General features: G+C 39.6%; 1 protein-coding gene across 5 annotated transcripts in view; it reads right to left on the reverse strand.

Moving 5' to 3' along the window:
* The window catches only part of MAMDC2 (MAM domain containing 2), a 168,409-nt gene that overhangs the window by 95,651 nt on the left and 53,211 nt on the right, over positions 1 to 19,547 (reverse strand). The window lies entirely within an intron of this gene.

The raw sequence follows: 19,547 nt of genomic DNA on the forward strand, positions 1-19,547 counted from the left end.
CAACCTAATCTTACACCTAAAGCAATTAGAGAAAGAAGAACAAAAAACCCCAAAGTTAGCAGAAGGAAAAAAATCATAAAGATCGGATCAGAAATAAATGAAAAAGAAATGAAGGAAACGATAGCAAAGATCAATAAATCTAAAAGCTGGTTCTTTGAGAAGATAAACAAAATTGATAAACCATTAGCCAGACTCATCAAGAAAAAAAGGGAGAAGACTCAAATCAATAGAATTAGAAATGAAAATGGAGAAGTAACAACTGACACTGCAGAAATACAAAGGATCATGAGAGATTACTACAAGCAACTCTATGCCAATAAAATAGACAACATGGAAGAAATGGACAAATTCTTAGAATTGCACAACCTTCTGAGACTGAACCAGGAAGAAACAGAAAGTATGAACAGACCAATCACAAGCACGGAAATTGAAACTGTGATTAAAAATCTTCCAACAAACAAAAGCCCAGGACCAGATGGCTTCACAGGCTAATTCTATCAAGCATTTAGAGAAGAGCTAACACCTATCCTTCTCAAACTCTTCCAAAATATAGCAGAGGGAGGAACACTCCCAAACTCATTCTACGAGGCCACCATCACCCTGATACCAAAACCAGACAAAGATGTCACAAAGAAAGAAAACTACAGGCCAATATCACTGATGAACATAGATGCAAAAATCCTCAACAAAATACTAGCAAACAGAATCCAACAACACATTAAAAGGATCATACACCATGATCAAGTGGGGTTTATCCCAGGAATGCAAGGATTCTTCAATATATGCAAATCAATCAATGTGATACACAATATTAACAAATTGAAGGAGAAAAACCATATGATCATCTCCATAGATGCAGAGAAAGCTTTTGACAAAATTCAACACCCATTTATGATAAAAACCCTCCAGAAAGTAGGCATAGAGGGAATTTTCCTCGACATAATAAAGGCCATATACGACAAACCCACAGCCAACATCGTCCTCAATGGTGAAAAACTGAAACCATCTCCACTAAGATCAGGAACAAGACAAGGTTGCCCACTCTCACCACTATTGTTCAACATAGTTTTGGAAGTTTTAGCCACAGCAATCAGAGAAGAAAAAGAAATAAAAGGAATCCAGATTGGAAAAGAAGAAGTAAAGCTGTCACTGTTTGCGGATGACATGATGCTATACATAGCGAATCCTAAAGATGCCACCAGAAAACTACTAGAGCTAATCAGTGAATCTGGTAAAGTTGCAGGATACAAAATTAATGCACAGAAATCTCTTGCATTCCTATACACTAATGATGAAACATCTGAAAGTGAAATTAAGAAAACACTCCCATTTACCATTGCAACAAAAAGAATAAAATATCTAGGAATAAACCTACCTAAGGAGACAAAAGACCTGTATGCAGAAAATTATAAGACATTGATGAAAGAAATTAAAGATGATACAAATAGATGGAGAGATATACCATGTTCTTGGATTGTAAGAATCAACATTGTGAAAATGACTCTAGTACCCAAAGCAATCTACAGATACAATGCAATCCCTATCAAACGACCACTGGCATTTTTCACAGAACAAGAGCTAAAAATTTCACAATTTGTATGGAAACACAAAAGACCCCGAATAGCCAAAGCAATCTTGAGAACGAAAAATGGAGCTGGAGGAATCAGGCTCCCTGACTTCAGACTATACTAAAAAGCTACAGAAATCAAGACGGTATGGTACTGGCACAAAAACAGAAATATAGATCAATGGAACAGGATAGAAAGCCCAGAGATAAATCCATGCACATATGGTCACCTTATCTTTGATAAAGGAGGCAAGAATATACAGTGGAGAAAAGACAGCCTCTTCAATAAGTGGTGCTGGGAAAAATAAACTTAAAATGGATTAAAGACCTAAATGTAAGGCCAGACACTATAAAACTCTTAGAAGAAAACACAGGCAGAACACTCTATGACATAAATCACAGCAAGATCCTTTCTGACCCACCTCCTAGAGAAATGGAAATAAAAACAAAAATAAACAAATGGGACCTAATGAAACTTAAATACCTACATAGACATTTCTCCAAAGAAGATATACAGATTGCCAACAAACACATGAAAGAATGCTCAACATCATTAATCATTAGAGAAATGCAAATCAAAACTACAATGAGATATCATCTCACACCAGTCAGAATGGCCATAATCAAAAAATGTACAAACAATAAATGCTGGAGAGGGTGTGGAGAAAAGGGAACCCTCTTGCATTGTTGGTGAGAAGGTAAATTGATATAGCCACTATGGAGAATAGTATGGAGGTTCCTTAAAAACTAAAAATAGAACTACCATACGACCCAGCAATCCCACTATTGGGCATATACCCTGAGAAAACCATAATTCAAAAAGAGTCATGTACCAAAATGTTCATTGCAGCTCTATTTACAATAGCCAGGACATGGAAGCAACTTAAGTGTCCATCAACAGATGAATGGATAAAGAAGATGTGGCACACATATACAATGGAATATTACTCCGCCATAGAAAGAAACGAAATTGAGTTATTTGTAGTGAGGTGGATGGACCTAGAGTCTGTCATACAGAGTGAAGTAAGTCAGAAAGAGAAAAACAAATACCGTATGCTAACACACATATATAGAATAAAAAAAAAAAAAGAAAAGTTTTGAAGAACCTAGGGGCAAGACGGGAATAAAGACACAGACCTACTAGAGAATGGACTTGAGGATATGGTGAGGGGGAAGGGTAAGCTGGGACAAAGTGAGAGAGTGACATGGACATATATACACTACCAAACGTAAAATAGATAGCTAGTGGGAAGCAGCCGCATAGCACAGGGAGATCAGCTCGGTGCTTTGTGACTACCTAGAGGGGTGGGATAGGTAGGGTGGGAGGGAGGAAGATGCAAGAGGGAAGAGATATGGGGACATATGTATACATATAACTGATTCACTTTGTTATAAAGCAGAAACTATCACACCACTGTAAAGCAATTATACTCCAATAAAGATGTTAAAAAAGAAAAGTCTATAAATAAGTAATGCTGGAGAGGGTGTGGAGAAAAGGGAACCCTCCTGCATTGTTGGTGGGAATGTAAGTTGATGAAGCCACTATGGAAAACAGTATGAAGGTTCCTCAAAAAACTAAAAATAGAATTACCATATGATCCAGCAATCCCACTCCTGGGCATATATATGGACAAAACTATAATTCAAAAAGATATATGCACCCCTATGTTCATAGCAGCACTATTCACAATAGCCAAGACATGGAATCAAGCTAAATGTCCATTGATAGATGAGTGGATAAAGAAGATGTGGTATATATATACAATGGAATACTACTCAGCCATAAGTAGCATGGCTACTTTGCAGCAACATGGATGCAACTAGAGATTATCATACTAAGTGAAGTCAGACAGAGAAAGACAAATACCACATGATATCACTCATACGTGGAATCTAAAATATGATACAAATGAACCTATCTATGAAACCGAAACAGATTCACAGACATAGAGAACAGACTTGTGGTTGTCAAGGGGGAGGGATCGACTGGGAGTCTGGGGTTAGCTGATACAAACTATTACCTATAGAATGGATAAACAACAAGGACCTACTGTATAGCACAGGGAACTATATTCAATATCCTGAGATAAACCATAATGGAAAAGAATATTTTACAATGTGTATATATGTATAACAATCATTTTGTTGTTCAGCAGAAATTAACACAACATTGTAATCAACTATACTTCAATTAAAGAAAAAAAGAAAGAAAAAATTCATTTCACCACTTAGTGAGTTAATGAAGTTTCCTCTGTGTATGAAATATTTCATTTATTCCATCCTAATGAGATTGACAGCTGGAATTTAATCTTGGACATAATTTACATACAATAAAATTCACCCTTTTAATGCAATTCAGTGTTTTTTAGTATACTCACAAAGTTGTGCAACCATTACCACTATCTATTTTCAGAATCTTTTCATCCCCCCCAAAGGAAATTCCATACCCATTAATAGTCATTCCTCATTTTTCCCTCCCCCTAGCCTCTGGAAACCATGAATCTACTTTCTGTGTATATGGATTTACCTATTCTGGAAATTTCATATGAATGGAATTATATAATATGTGGTCTTTTGTGACTGACTTCTTTCACTTAGCACAATGTTTTTGAGGTTTATCATGTTGTAGCATATATCAAAATTTCATTCTTTTTTGAAGCTGAATAATATTCTATTTTATGGATATATCACTATTATTTATCCACTCATCAGCTGATGGACATTTGTGTTGTTTTTACTTTTGACTAATATTAACAATGCTAATATGAACATTTTTGTGCCACTTTTTATGTAGACATAAGTTTCAATTCCCTTAGGTGTATGCTTAGGAGTGAAATTGTTAGGTCATGTGGTAACTCTACGTTTAACCCTTTGAGGAGCTGCCAAACTCTTTTCTGAAGTGGCAACACCATTTACCTGTCCACTAACAGTGTATGAGAGTTCAACTTGTCTACATGTTCACCAACACTTGTTACCGTCCATCTTTTAAAAAATTATTATAGCCATCCTAGTAGATGTGAAGTGGTATCTAATAGTGCTTTTGATTTGCATTTTTCTAATGGCTAATGATGTAGAACGTTTTTTCATGTGCTTATAGGCCATTTATATATCTTCTTTGGAGAAATGTCTATCTAAGTCCTTTGCTCATTTAAAAAAATTGGGTTATTTATCTTTTTATTGTTAAGTTATAAGAGATTCTACATAATCTGGATACTAGATTTTATCAGGCACATGATTTGCAAATATTTTTTCCCATTCTGTAGGTTGTCTTTTCGCTTTCTTAATGGTATTCTTTGAAGTACAGAAGTTTTTAATTTTGATGAAGTCCAATTTTCTATTTTTTCTTTGGTTGTGTGTACTTTTGGTGTCATAACTAGGAATTAATTGTTTAATTTAAGGTCATGAAGGTTTACACCTATGTTTTCCTCTAAGAGTTTATAGTTTTAGCTCTTACATTTAGGTCTTTGATATATTTTGAGTTAATTTTTGCCCATTAAATTGTCTTGACACTTTCGTTGAAAATCAATTGAGCATAGATATAAAGGTTTATTTCTGAACTGTTAATTCTAGTCCATTGATCTATGTCTATCCTTATGCCACTACCACACAGTCTTGCTTACTATAGCTTTGTAGTAACTTTGAAATTGAGAAGTGTGAGCCTTCTGACTTCATTCTTATTTTTCAAGACTGTTTTGACTACTCTGGGTCCCTTGCATTTCCATATGCACCTAAAGATCAGGATAGGATAGGGTAAGTTAGAATACCACAAAGTTCACTGTTCTTACTGATATTCAGTCGTTTTCCTTGAATAAATGCTCCCGATTATTGCAAGTCTTTGGCTAATTTCAAGTTCTTAAAAAGCTGACTTTGACAATTGTTGCCCGTGTTTTCTTTGCTTTTATGGGGAGAGGGTTTTCTGAAGTCCTTACTCTACCATTCCTGCAGACATCACTCCATTTCCCAACTTTTTAACCAGTAAGAATAGAAAACAATGCTTCAGAGATGTTAAACACAGACAAGAAAAAGGCAAAGGATGGCAGAAATCACATGTGGACTGGGTTGTTGACTATGACGCATGGGGCCAAGGGTCTGGGGGAGATTTACTAGCCACAGTGTTGGAAACATGATGACAGGAGGGGAGGGAAGGACCCTTTTCAAATACTGCTGCTTAGGTAATTTGAACTAATTTATGAGACAGTTATTGGAAATGATAAAATCTTTAGAAGGGGTCAGAAAAGGGCCATAAACTTCCAAACAGATTTTTTTTTTTTAAGTCAGCAGTCAAAACCAATAATTAAACCATCCTGCCGGAATGGTCAGGCTCCACATGCCTCAGGGTCTGAACGTGTCTTCTAGTCACAAGCAGGCATCAGAAAACAACAGAAAAGGCTTTTCTGCTTCAGTGAAGGCAGACATAAAACCTGAGTCTTGAGGGCATCCTCAAATGCTACACATATCTGCACAGCTCGAGCTCAATGTATTAATGACTTCTATTAGCCAAGCCACAGTGTGATGGGACTAAATCCCAGGCCATCACTATGGTGGTATAGCCAGGGCATAAATCACGAGGGACTTCTTGGTATCCCGGCAATTCTTTTCGCTAATGAATGTACTGTCATTCAGGTGTGATAATCATGCTGGGGTGACCATATGGAGCAGTGGTTGCAAAGCATAACCTTGGCTTAAAACTGCATCGTGCCTATGCTAAATGCATCATCAGTTTCTTTACCTGCAAAATGGGAATAATAAACAGTGGAGTCCTATTACATATCCATTCAATATTTGAGAAATCACTCAGTATACTTAGAAAATGACAAACCAACTAAAGCACTCCAACCAGTGCAATACATACATATTTGTATGAAATAAGTTTTTCATACGAATAGCCACTAAATGAAATTTATTTTATGCATTTCAACACAAAAAGGAAAATCGGCTGTGTTGTACATAGAAATGGTATAATATATAGAAAACCATGTATGCTATACTCTATGTGTAATTTAAGGAACTTTCAAGGGTAATTCTGACGGTATCCAATTTTCACTTTTCATGCTGACTTTAGAATGTAAAGCTCAAGTGAGAAATGATTTCATATCTACAGAGTTGTTGTGGAAACCTGATGAAAATGATATATATAAAAATGCCTTGTAAAGTGTAATGTTAATCGTTAATTATTTCTCTTCTCATCATGGCGGCGGGGGTGGGGGGAGTCCTTTAGTTGCTCAACAGAAAGAAATTTATATTGTCTTCTTACTTTTTTTCCATTATGGTTCAGAGATGATATTTGTTCAGGTGACAGACCAGCAGCACATTCACAATGCTGACATGAGAACAGTCTTCATTCATTTCAACTTAGTTGACTCTGCTGTTGAAATCTACACCTTTGGCCTCTTGAGTACTAGGGCTCTCCTGGCTGCCCATCCTCAGCAGTTCCCATCCTCACAGCTAAGCCCTGTGGCTCTCACCCAGGATGAACCACCATCTGAAGTAGAATTCAATATATTTACCCCTGATATCGTTCTGGCTGAAACCTTGTGACCCAGGTCTGATAATGACGCCTACATCTCTGTTTGTTTAGCTCTCAGTGTCTCGCATGTCTAAGACAAGGACACTGCCTTCTTTTTGGCAGCTTCCTTCCCAGGGCTGAAGTCCAGTCCCTGAACTCAGGCAAGGATCTTCTCGCCAGATTTCCTGAATGCCCTACTGCCTGCCTGTCTGGATTGGGCCCTTTCTGTGGAAGCAGAGTGGTTAAAACTCTGTGGTTATCACTCCAGCCAGATGTTGGTTGAAATCCCAAACACACTACTTACAAATCATGTCACTTTCAGCCAGTCACTTATGCTATCTGAGACTCACTTTCTTCACAGGTAAAACGAGGATGCTAAAATACCGACTTTGCAGAGTTTTAAAGAAGATTAAATTAGATTAGCTCCTGGCACAGTGCCCAAGGGCATGTGGTAAGCTCTTAATGAATGTTAGGTCTTATTTTTCCAAATATCTGATCAGCATGATTTTCCTGATGGCTAGCCCATCTCATCTTCTCATACCAGACCTCCCTGATATTAACTGCTACTAGTTCTGCCTGCTGCCCATTGTCTTGCCCTTCTGACACCGACTTCTGCCCACTGTATGGAAGATCCGTATGCAGCTGTATCCATTCTCCCTAGTGCCTGCTCTACTACTCTGGGCACATCTTTTTCTAGGTCCCAGCCCCTCCCGGACTGTCCTGTCCCATTGCCCAACTATATTTTCTGTTGACAGTCATCTTTAGGCTCCACCAGCTGATCAAAGCAGCCTGGACAATAATACATGTAAAGCATCTGGCAAATGCTCATAAAGTATTTTGCAAAGAACCAGATTCCTTTCATGGAGAGAGGAGGCTTCCATGCAACTGCATCCTGAATTATGTATCAGCCATCAGCTTACATTTTGAAGGAGTCTTGCTTTCTTTGCACATCAAAGACTTTGCAAAAATTAAAAAGTATAGAAAATGCAATGGGTATAGGGTTCTCAAAAACAGTTGATTGTGTTATTAGAAAATAAATGGTATAGCATTCCCCAAATGTAAAAACTGTATTAAATATTTGTTAATCAATCAGATTGACAATTATTTATAAATGTACTGGTTACCTCTGGCAGAAGAATGTTCTGTTCTGAAAATATCTAAGAAAAATCACAAATGTCTCTGACTTACATAAACTATTCTCACCTTCTGTTTAAAGTTTCCAACTTTACTATTATCTTCTGTAGGTGTTTAGTAAATCACTATATGAGTATTATTTTGATCATATGAAAATGAAGACAGCTTTCAAGAATTCATCTCGGACTTCCCTGGTGGCGCAGTGGTTAAGAATCTGCCTGCCAATGCAGGGGACACGGGTTTGATCCCTGGTCTGGGAAGACCCCACATGCCACGTAGCAACTAAGCCCGTGCACCACAACTACTGAGCCTGCGCTCTAGAGGCCGTGAGCCACAACTACTGAAGCCCGCAGGCTCCACAACAAGAGAAGCCACTGCAATGAGAACCCCGCGCACCGCAACAAAGAGCAGCCCCCGCTCGCCGCAACTAAAGAAAGCCCGCGTGCAGCAACGAAGACCCAACACAGCCAAAAATAAATAAATAATTAATTTTTTAAAAAAAGAATTCATCTCAAATCACCTGTTAAGAAACAAAGTTCAAAGGGAACTAGCATTCATTGCGCTGCAGGTACTAGATTCTCCACATACATTCTTCTCTCTTAATCCTGACGAATGATCCTATCAGGTGGGAATTACCACTTTACAAGGGAGGAAACAGAGCTTCACAAAGGCTAACTCAGCAGTCCAAGGTCACAGCTAGTAAAGGAAGGTTTGGCTCCAAGTCCATGCATTTCCCCCTGCTCCATGCTGCTTCCAAATATTTCCCTGTATGTCTCTTTATTAATTTGCCTTTTCATGATTGTACTAATCTTCCTATGGCAGGAGAGCAAAGTCTTCCTCCTTTTCCTTACACGGGGATCCTGAAGGGATGGAAGTTTTTATATGGTAGCCCGTATAGACTTTTCTACAAATGCTATTCCTGTCCATAACACAGTAAGCAGATGAACTTTTCTATCACATTGCCTCACATCTAAAAGGGTTTTAAATACACAGTTTTCTAAAATTAGGGTATGCCTTATAACTGATCCACAGTAGGGCACCTTTCCCCCACCAAAAGGATGTTAACAAATCGATGGTTAGAATCAATGCATACAGGATAAGTTTTTGCACCTGCACTCTGGTTAGTGACAGTGGACAGAGAGACCCCACAGTCTTGGGCTCAGAGGACCCTAGCCAATTTCACCTATAAATATTGCTGGGAAGTGGGGAGCAGGGCAACATGGAAATGAAGGGTTTTCAAGCCACTCAGAATGAGGGCAACATTGACAGACCAGAGACCTGTGAGTACAAGGCACAGCCCAGAATTTCAACCCAGTGTCTTAATAAGTATTTACTAACTTACACAGACCAGAAGGCACCATGTGTGCTTCTCATGGGTAATCCGTTTCCATGCTGTATTTGGACCCCTAGGTGCCAGACGACAGGGTGCTCTGTACTGTCTAACATAAAACAAGTCCATCAGGCTCCCAATCTCCCTGCTGGGTTAGAAAGGATCGCTCTACAAATTTTGCAAGTCACATCTGTTTTCAGTAAATGTTTTTGATGGGAATAGCTTCCTTTCTTCTTTCTTTTTGCCATATGAGGTCCTAAATAATGACACAGTTTCAAAAAACTTCTCATTCCCATTCAGTGAAACTGCACGACCCCCCTGGCTTTTGGTTCGCTTCAGTGGATAAGGAGATGAATGAGATTTAAGAGGCATGAGCTTAAATCTAAATCCTCCCAGAAATCAATATACCAAGGGTGGTTGATTTGTAGCACAACTTTATAGACAAGACCTGCTTCTGAAATGCAACTCACGGAATAATCTATAATTGAGAAGTGAGTAGCATTTGCAGTTTTATTTTGGTCCCAAGCGGTAAGAAACCCCTCCCAGAATGAAACCTTCCATGGTGCAGCAAAGAGGCTTTCACGTTAGGGAATATTTCAAATATCACTTTGCTTAAGGAAAAAGGAAAGCCTGCATTTAAAGAGCAGCATAAAATTGCCACATACAGGCTTCAGTGCCATCCCAGCACACGGGGCTGGGGCAGGGCGAACCCTTTTCCTTGATGTGGAAATTGACTTTTCAGTTTTCTCAGTATTCATTTATAAATAAGAATTTGCTCCTCTCACTGAGGGAGCCAGGGCAATGTTTTTTACTGCAAACTTCTGGAGAAACTTAATATGTGGGGCTGGAAGGAACCTTGATGTGCAACAGTGCCATGGAAGGCTTTTTCACTGATGCCACTTAGCATTAAAATCGAAGAAAACTGTGAGGCCCAGTGCAGACCCACTGAACAGTGTCACCAATGATTAGCACTGTCTGCTCTGGTCCTGGGAGAAGGCCAGGGTGGCAGATAGGATCCAACTTCTTCCTCTAACTGATTCAGCAACTTCTCCCACATCTGGGGTGTTTGGCTTTTGGGGAGGAAGGGGAATTTCCACAGGAAGCTTGTGGCACTTTTTACCTTCGAAGTGGCCCTTGTTAATAAAATCTCACGGGAGCAGCATTAACCTCTCTGACCCCCTCTTGGTCTTAAAATGCTTTTTTCCTCTGAATTCCTTGATACCCTTTGCAGTAGTTTTGCTCCTTCCTTCTACTTCTGGGTCTTCTCTGTGGGGATTTCCATCTTTGTTTGTCTCTTCAGGGTTTGTACTTCACTGGGTCTGGGTCTTGGTCTGGTTTCTCTACTCTGATGAGTCTTCCTCATTGTGGCAGGAACTGCTAATTGCACACCCAATATCTCTGCTTCCTCTCTAAAGAACCGTAATTTGATGGGGCTGCCAATGTACCCAGCCACGACATTGCTGTTGCCATGCCACCCCTGCACGTAGAGGTGGCCAATGGCTGAGTTCTAGACAGAGATGTAAGAGAAAGTTGTTGGATGGGGCTTCCAAGAAAGCTCCTTAAAGAGGGCCTCAGTCAGCTGGCCTGTCTCTTTTGTCCTTCTCCCTTGCTTCTTCTTCCTGTCTGAGGTGTGGATGCAGCAGGTTGGAGCTGCAGAGGCCATCACAAAACTAGGACGTGCAGAGGTAACCGACTCATCCCAGTTAGCCTGCGACTTTCCTGGTTTTAAAATGGAAAGTCTCATGTCCAGGGAACCCCTTCAGTCCCAGGCAAACCAACACAGTTGGTCAACCTAGCAGGCAACCCTGAGGATGGAAGCCATTGCTGTGTGTAGGGCAGAAACCCAGAAGGAGCTGGATATTCTTATATCGTCGAGTCTTCTAAACATTCTGACTTCCTACCTCTGCACTGCTCATCATGAAAGAGAAAAACAAATCTCAGTTTAAATCACCATTATTTAGGTTTTTTTCTGCTACAGGCTTCCAAACTACCTGATTCACCACTCCTATGTCTTCCAGCGTAATTTTTATACAGGTGATTCCCAAGTCTAGTTCACCAACTGGGTCCCTTATTAACCTCCAAACCCATACATCTAACTTCCTGCTGGGTGTCTCCATTTGGACACGTCATAGACACAAAGTCCTCTCTTTCCTCAAAATCCTGCTCTTCCTCTGTGTTCCAAATCCGAGTGAATGGAGCCCTGACTATCCAATGACCAATCGAGAAATCTCAGTATTTTCATTGATTCCTCCACCTCCTTCCTTGTCCAAAACTGTATCAATCTTGATGACTTAACTTCCTAAATTTCTCTCAAAGCCATCCATTCCACCAAGTTCCCTCCACTGCTCCAGTCTGGAACACCATCCTTTGTCCATATTGTTGCCAGAGACTCCCAATAGGTCTTACTGCTTCAGTCTTGCCCTACTCAAATCTGATCTCCACACTGTGTCCAGAGTGTTACTTCTACTGTGCTTAACTCATCATATTACTTTCTGGCCTAAAACACTTGAGGGGTTCCCCACTGTCCTTGATTTATAAGGCCCTGTTTTTCTGACTTTCATATTTTAACCACCACACTCTTTTCACAGTCTACATGGCAGCCACAGAATTTCTTTTAGTTCTGCTAAGCTAAGGCATCACACACTCTCTTGCTTCTAGGTTTTCTCACATGCTGTCTCCTTTACTTGGGATGCTCTTTCATCTGCTTTCCTTCATACGTTCCACTCCACTACTTCCTGCCTCCTTTCCTAGGTCACACACCACCACACGTCATTAAGGTCTTAGCTTAACAGAGCCAAAAAGTACAGTTGTGCAATGCACAACCTAGACAACTGTACATGGTGGTCCTGTTTAAATACTGTCTTTTCCAGCAGCCTTTGCTAACCTCCACCTCCAAACCTGGTTAAATGCCTCTTCTAAGTCTCTTTTAGTATCAGTATTAAAATTTTTATTCTTAATTTTTTTGGTTATCTGTATTCCTCACTAGGCTTTAAGCATATAAGGGCATATACCACATCTACCTGCTTCCTTGTAGATACTTTCTATATTTTAAAATAAATGGGTAATGCCACAGAGCAACTAAGCCTGTGCGCCACAACTACTGAGACTGCGTGCCACAACTACTGAAGCCCACGCACCTAGAGCCTGTGCTCCGCTACAAGAGAAGCCACCGCAATGAGAAGCCCCCGCACCGCAACGAAGAGTAGCCCCCGCTCGCCACAACTAGACAAAGCCCATGTGCAGCAACAAAGACCCAATGCAGCCAAAAATAAATAAATAAATTTATAAAATAAAATAAAATAAAATAAATGGGTAAACTCCTTCCTAATGATAGATACAGTTATGTTTACACATAAAGGACGCATTAAAAGTTTTTTATTATGGAGATTTCTCATTCGGTTTGAACTTCATAAATTACTCAATTTACTATTATTCTGGAAAATATGATATTTAATGAGAGCTGTAACTTCACTGGCAACTCACACGACACTTAATATTTTCACATATGCTCCCACTGTTAATACTTTCTGAAACACAAATTCTCATTATGTCAAGATACATAAAGGATTGTTAAAGTGTATAATTCTTTGCCTTCCTGGAATGCAGAGTCTGTGAGAAGCATTCAGGAGATGTTTCAGTGTGTGACATTTCTAGATTAAAGAGAGCTATAGTTTTATCAGCTTCAAATTTCAAGGAGTTCCGAAGTGCAGGGGTCAGTAATACATCGGGAAGTGATGAGGTCAGCATTGCTCAGATGTCTCGAATGTCATTTTCGTTCCCCCTGACAACAGGAAAATTCTTCTTATATCCTGGCTAACACTGCAAAAGTAGTCTTAAAAGATTACGAAACATTAAGCCTAGCAAAAGTAAAACAAATGCCAGGAGGCAATCTCCAGCGTAAACAGTATGCCAACATTTGAAGCCACTACCACAGATGTTTGCTTCACTCTTTTTCACAGGGTCTGGGAAGGGCGTAGCTTTGAACACTTTTGGCCCCAGTGGCAGTTTTAGAAGAGAAGTTTACCTTAGCAACTACCAACAGAAAACCAAGAGATGAGCCCACAGTGAAAGGTCATGGGGTATTTGGAAAGGGAGCTACACTTTACATAGTATTTAATAAAGAAGTATGAAAATATAAGAAAAGGCTGCGTTACCAGATAGTGTTTGTTCTACCAAAGACCAGTTCTCAGAACACATTTTCCACTACATGAATTGCCAAGTAGGTAAGACATTCCTTGGAAACTTGGAAGTGTCCCTCTATTTAAGATAAAGGGAATGCAGAGAGCGATGACATCAGGGGATGGGTATGCATAGGTAACTGGATTCTCTCCTCGGTTTCCCTGAGTGTACCTGGAAGGAAAAAAGTATTCTTCTTCCATGGAATATACGATCATTTACAAGGAAATTTTCTTATTTTGACTTACAAGAGACTCTGACTCTCTATCTTACAGTTTTGCTGATAATAACCACCGAGAGCACAGCTGAATATTTTTGCTTATGCATTATGCAAGGCAATTTTGTCAAACAAAAGGAGTTATACACATTCTAGCTTCATTCAAACCAGGATAAAATAGGAGTGCCTATGAAAATTTCACCACAGTACAGGTAAATAAATAAATCTGAATTTAAACAAATATTTATACATATGTATATATATGTGTATAGATATACATATCACTTTTATTTGCACTTTCTCATTTCAAATTTTGCATTTTACACCTATTATAAAGTATTAAAGCAAGTAGGAACGAGAATGTTCAACTTGAAATTATAGCTGTAGAGGTAAACACATTTTATTTTGTTGCCTTACAGAGAAGATACAACTTTCACTGGTGTGAGCATAATAATAGAAAGAGGAGTTTAGATGAAAGTAAACCTCATAATATCCGTAAAATGAGTGATCTCATTTAGATTTGTGGCTTCTTTTTGTTTCTCTGACATAACTGAACACATATGTCCACCTATTAACAGAACAAAGAAAAGTGGCTGTGACTGTCAGGTGGGTTCAAGAGTTTCATACAGTCATTTGTGGTCCAGGGCAATTTTACCTACCAACTCTGTTCCCTGCCAATCAACCTCCTTTCCCGGGGCCCTAAAACTTGTCCTCAGGACCAGGTGTGGACACCCTGGACTTAAGACAGTCTTGGGTCTCCACAGTACAGCAGTCTAGTACACTACTGACCAGAGCCACTCACCACACTGCCCACTCCAAGCTGGACTCCTGCTCCTTTCATGTCTGTTTTATCCAGTTATCTGGGTGTTGGGTCTAGTGCATGCATTCACTCTCTACATGTCTGTGTAAGTAACCACATTCACGCTGGCTGAGAGCTTCTCATTTGCCAAATAGACTCTATTGAGTTTGAGAGCCAACATGCTCTACGCTCCGTCTAAGCCAGGAGTTCTTAACACTGGGTGCACCTTGCGATCACCAAGGGAGACCCGGGTCTGCAGCGTAGTCTAGACATCAGTCCACGTCCTGAGGAACCCCTGCATCCTGGACAAATTGGCCTGGTTGGTCACCCTACTAACAGTAGAATTTTCAGAATCCCCCAAGGTGATCTGAAGTCAAGCCAGGCTTGAGAAACACTCATCTTACCTGTCTACCTCTTCCTTTGGCCCTACCACTGCTGAATCTCAGCCAGACCATGCATTCAGGGAAGTCAGGATCTGTGTCTGTTTTTCTCACCCCTTCCTTCCAACGCCTGCCACATACTGGGTGTTCAATAAATATACACTAATTGAATTAAGCAGTACATTCTGCCACTCAACTTACGGTAAATGTGGTTAAAATAAAGGCAACAAGTTTAAGTCCAAAAACAATAATGAAGTCCCCGTTAAAATATTTTAGAATCCTCCTTAAACATGAAAATAAATGTATGACTATGTGCCTACGGCTTATAAGAAATCACAGCAAAGTTGGTAGAAAACAAGACAGTGGGTTTCAATAAGTTGTCTGCCATGGAGACTAGGGTTTTGATAACAATGACGCCGAGAGAAGCTGTGTTCATTCTTTACAATTTTAGAAGACTTAGTTATTCACTAAGCACTGGGGCATGTTTAATCCTCACAGCAACCCCACGATAAAGCTGGAGAGTTATTATCCTTCATTTCATAGATCAGGAAAGCCAGGCTCGGGGAACACGTGCAGCCTGGTGAGGAGCCAGGTTCAGGATCCCACTTGGATTGCCAGATTAAGCAATGAAAAATACTGATGTATGTCCCAAATATTGCATGGGGCGTACTTATGCTAAAAAATTGCCTGTTTATCTGAAATTCAAACTGAACTGGACTTCCTCTATTTACCTGGCAACTCTAGGCTCCAGGCCAATTCTTTTTCTGTGAAAAGAGAATATTAGATTTAAGGTCACTGGGGACCCTTTCAGATAAAAAGGCTGAGGCTGTGGCTCTTTTCCCCTCCCCTTCTGACCCTTCCTGAAGGTTCTGCACCTGCTGGCCTGTGACGTGTGCCTTACTCCAGCACAGCAGGGAGCCAAGCCAGGCAGGGAAAGGGGTGGCAAAGAAGGACACGAGCCATGAGTCTCAGGACTCCAGGGCCACACACTCCATGTGGATTCAGTGTTTTTTAATTTTATTATGATTATTTTTGAATAGGTGATACTGAATGGTGCAAAACTGAAAGATATAACACAGTGAAGGTAAGCCTCTCTCTTACTCTCAATTTCTGGGCCATCCTTCCACAAATACTTTATTCATATACTAACACATATATGTATTTTTAAACATCGCTTTTGAGTTTTTATACAAATGGTTAACAAAAAATATACTATTCTATATCATGCTTTTTCTACTTAATATATGTTGGAGATTGTTACATTATCTATCTATCTATCTAAAGCTGCCCCATATTTTTAAACTGTTCCACAGCTTTCCATTGTATAGCTATGCCATAATTTAATTATTGGTGCCCTGGTGCTGTACATTCACATTCCTTCAATCTTTAGCTATTAAAGCAATGTGGCAATAAATCTCCTTGTTCCTATGACTAAGTACACATTTCTGAGCATAGCCAGCCCAAGAAATTCCCTTTCTAGGGCTTTCTCCTAGAAAGCCCTAGAAAGGGAATTGCTGAATAAAAGGGAAAATTTGGTTACATAATGCCCAACTTCCTTCTTCACGCTGTACCAGTTTATGCTTCCAGCAGCAATATATGAGATTATTTTCCCCATCCTCATCGATCCAGTGTATGTTATTGAATTTTTGATATTTGTCCATCTGATAGATAAAAAATAGTATGCCCTTGTAGTTGTAATTTGAATTTCTCTCATCATGAGTGAAGTTAAACATCTTTTACATGTTTTAAAGTCATTGATATTTCCTTTTTGTGTTGTCTTTGGCCCATTTTTCTATTCAGTTTTTAGTCCTTCATTATTAATTTACAGAAATTCTTTACATAATAAGGAGATTAACCTAATATCTGTCATTTGTTGCAACACTCCCCAGTTTATCATTTGTCCTTTGATTTATGACTTTTTTAGCATAGAATTTAATGTTTTCTTTTTTAAAAAAAAAAATTTATTTATTTAATTTATTTATTTTGGCTGTGTTGGGTCTTCGTTGCGGTGCGCAGGCTTCTCACTGCGGTGGCTTCTCTTGTTGCGGAGCACGGGCTCCAGGGCTCCAGGGCTCGCAGGCTTCAGTAGTTGTGGCACACTGGCTTCAGTAGTTGTGGCTTGCGGGCTCTAGAGCGCAGGCTCAGTAGTTGTGGTACACGGGCTTAGTTGCTCTGCGGCATGTGGGATCCTCTCGGACCAGGGCTCAAACCCGGGTCCCCTGCGTTGGCAGGTGGATTCTTAACCACTGAGCCACCAGGGAGCCCCTTAATGAGTTTTCAAAACATCTTATATTTACAGGAGCGTAAGACATGTCAAGGTTAGAAAATGATCATTTTCAACAGCACACGTAATTACCACCATAACTATAATAGCTACCATTTTCAGGAGGGCTAATTATGGGTCAAGCCCTAATCATTTAAATGTTTATCTCTTTAAATCATAACAGCAGACCTATGAGGAAGGCACAATTGAGTCATTGTACCAATGGTTCCTAAGATTTATTTTGGGCCTAGAGGTAGACTGAGAGAAAATTACAAAACCATGGGGACTTTGTCTTTGGTGTCTTCCCAAGTTTTTAGTCAGCCTTCATCCTTCACCATGGCACTTCTTCATTCTTCTCTCTTCCCCCACAATCCTTACTCCCCTCCTGACACATCCTCCTGTGTACACTCTGAGGAACAGCCTATTTATAATTCACTGGGTTTTCCTGCCAGCTCTCACCTGTTCCCTACTACGGTGTAAACTATATGGTAATCTCAAACTTGCAGAGCAGGAAGACAATTTTCTTGAGATGCAAAAATTCAAACATATATAAAATTAGAGCTATAATGATGAATTTATAGGATAGAGGACAGGGAGTACTCGCAGAGTCAGACAAAGTAGGAAACTTCATGTCCTGTCTGCTCATGTGTCCAGCCCTGTCTAGGCTGTGAAGAGCATCAGAAAGCCCCTCTGGAATTTGAAGCACTGTGAATTTTAGAGAAAAACCTGCCAGCAGTTGAAGTCGGAAGATATGAGGTCCTGTCGTGGTTTTACTTTTCTGTCAGCCATGAGTCCTGGAGTGATAGTGTTGTTGGTGGAAAGAGCATGGTTTTAGAATCAGGTAGTTCTTACTTTAAATAACAACTCAGCCAATAACTGCCTGACTTCAGAAAAGTTAATTAACCTCCTCTAAGCTTTAGTTCCTCAGGTGTAAAATGGGGATAAAAATATATACCTTGAAGGATGTTTGTAAAAATTGAAAAACCTCATGCATGGGAAGTGCCTAGCATAGCAACTGGTGTAGTGTATGTTCTCAATAAAATGTGGTCTCAGATTTCATATTTGTCAAATCATTATTATACTACTCTAACAAAATTAAAAAATTTTTGAGGTTATGTATATCAGAGTTTTCTTAAATTGTATAATTCATGCACCACGTTTGGGGTTTTTCCACATCTGTGTACCACAGGTTCTAATGTTATATTATGTTTTTCTTTAACTGTACTCATCTTTGAAAAAATATAATACTTATTTTATCTGGTTCCTTAGCAATACTGTCCATGAAACTGGGGAGTTGCTGTGCTGGTTAATCTAGTACACATACATAAATTATATGTCAATTATATCTCAATAAAACTGGGAAAATACATAATTATCAAAATTAAAAAATATGGCCATGTGCCACCTAAAATAACCTTATGAACCACTATGGCATGCATACTACACTTTGGAAAACACTAATTTTTATCAAAGTTAGTTGTTATTATATTTGCAACCTTTCCTTTTAGAAAGGAAACTAAGACCCAAAGAGGGTGAGAAATTTGATCAAAGTCAACCTGATAATCTATTGCAGAATTGAGACGAACCCAAGTGTCTGCATTTCCAGGTCCACATCTCCATTAATCAGTCTCCTAAAATACCTCTAGTTGAAACCTAAATTAGAATCCTGCTGTAAAACTACAGGATTAACACTGTAATATCCTAAAGCAATCTTGTTCTTTTACCACTGTTATTATTTTGTCACCTAGGAAACCTGAAAGGCAGCCTTTCCCTGCCAGAGTGTGTACACCTGAGCCAACCTAGCTATGAGCCTTGCTCAGTTCATAGCCTTGCTTGGTATGGGAAAGTATTCCATCCCAGCGGGTGGCGGGGTGGGGGTGGGGGGCGATAGACAGAGGAGAGCAGAGCAATCTGGGGTTATCAATACTACGTACCATTTAGAGACTTTTCTGGAAATTTTCTGACCTTGTTCTGTCCTCTCCCAACCAAACACTCTCAAATGTATCAAGCCTTCTAATGGATTATCTGGACAGCTCTACCAACTGCCTCCAAAAATATAGGGTACGTTTAAACTCTGTGCTTTTTTTAAAAAAAAATCAAGAAATCCCTGTATGTTCCCCAACTGTGTAATAATAAATAAAGAGTCCATAATAGAGGTGGGTCTGGGGTCCTACA

Source organism: Eschrichtius robustus, chromosome 10 (assembly GCF_028021215.1).
Source record: "Eschrichtius robustus isolate mEscRob2 chromosome 10, mEscRob2.pri, whole genome shotgun sequence".
In the NCBI taxonomy this organism is placed as follows: domain Eukaryota; kingdom Metazoa; phylum Chordata; class Mammalia; order Artiodactyla; family Eschrichtiidae; genus Eschrichtius; species Eschrichtius robustus.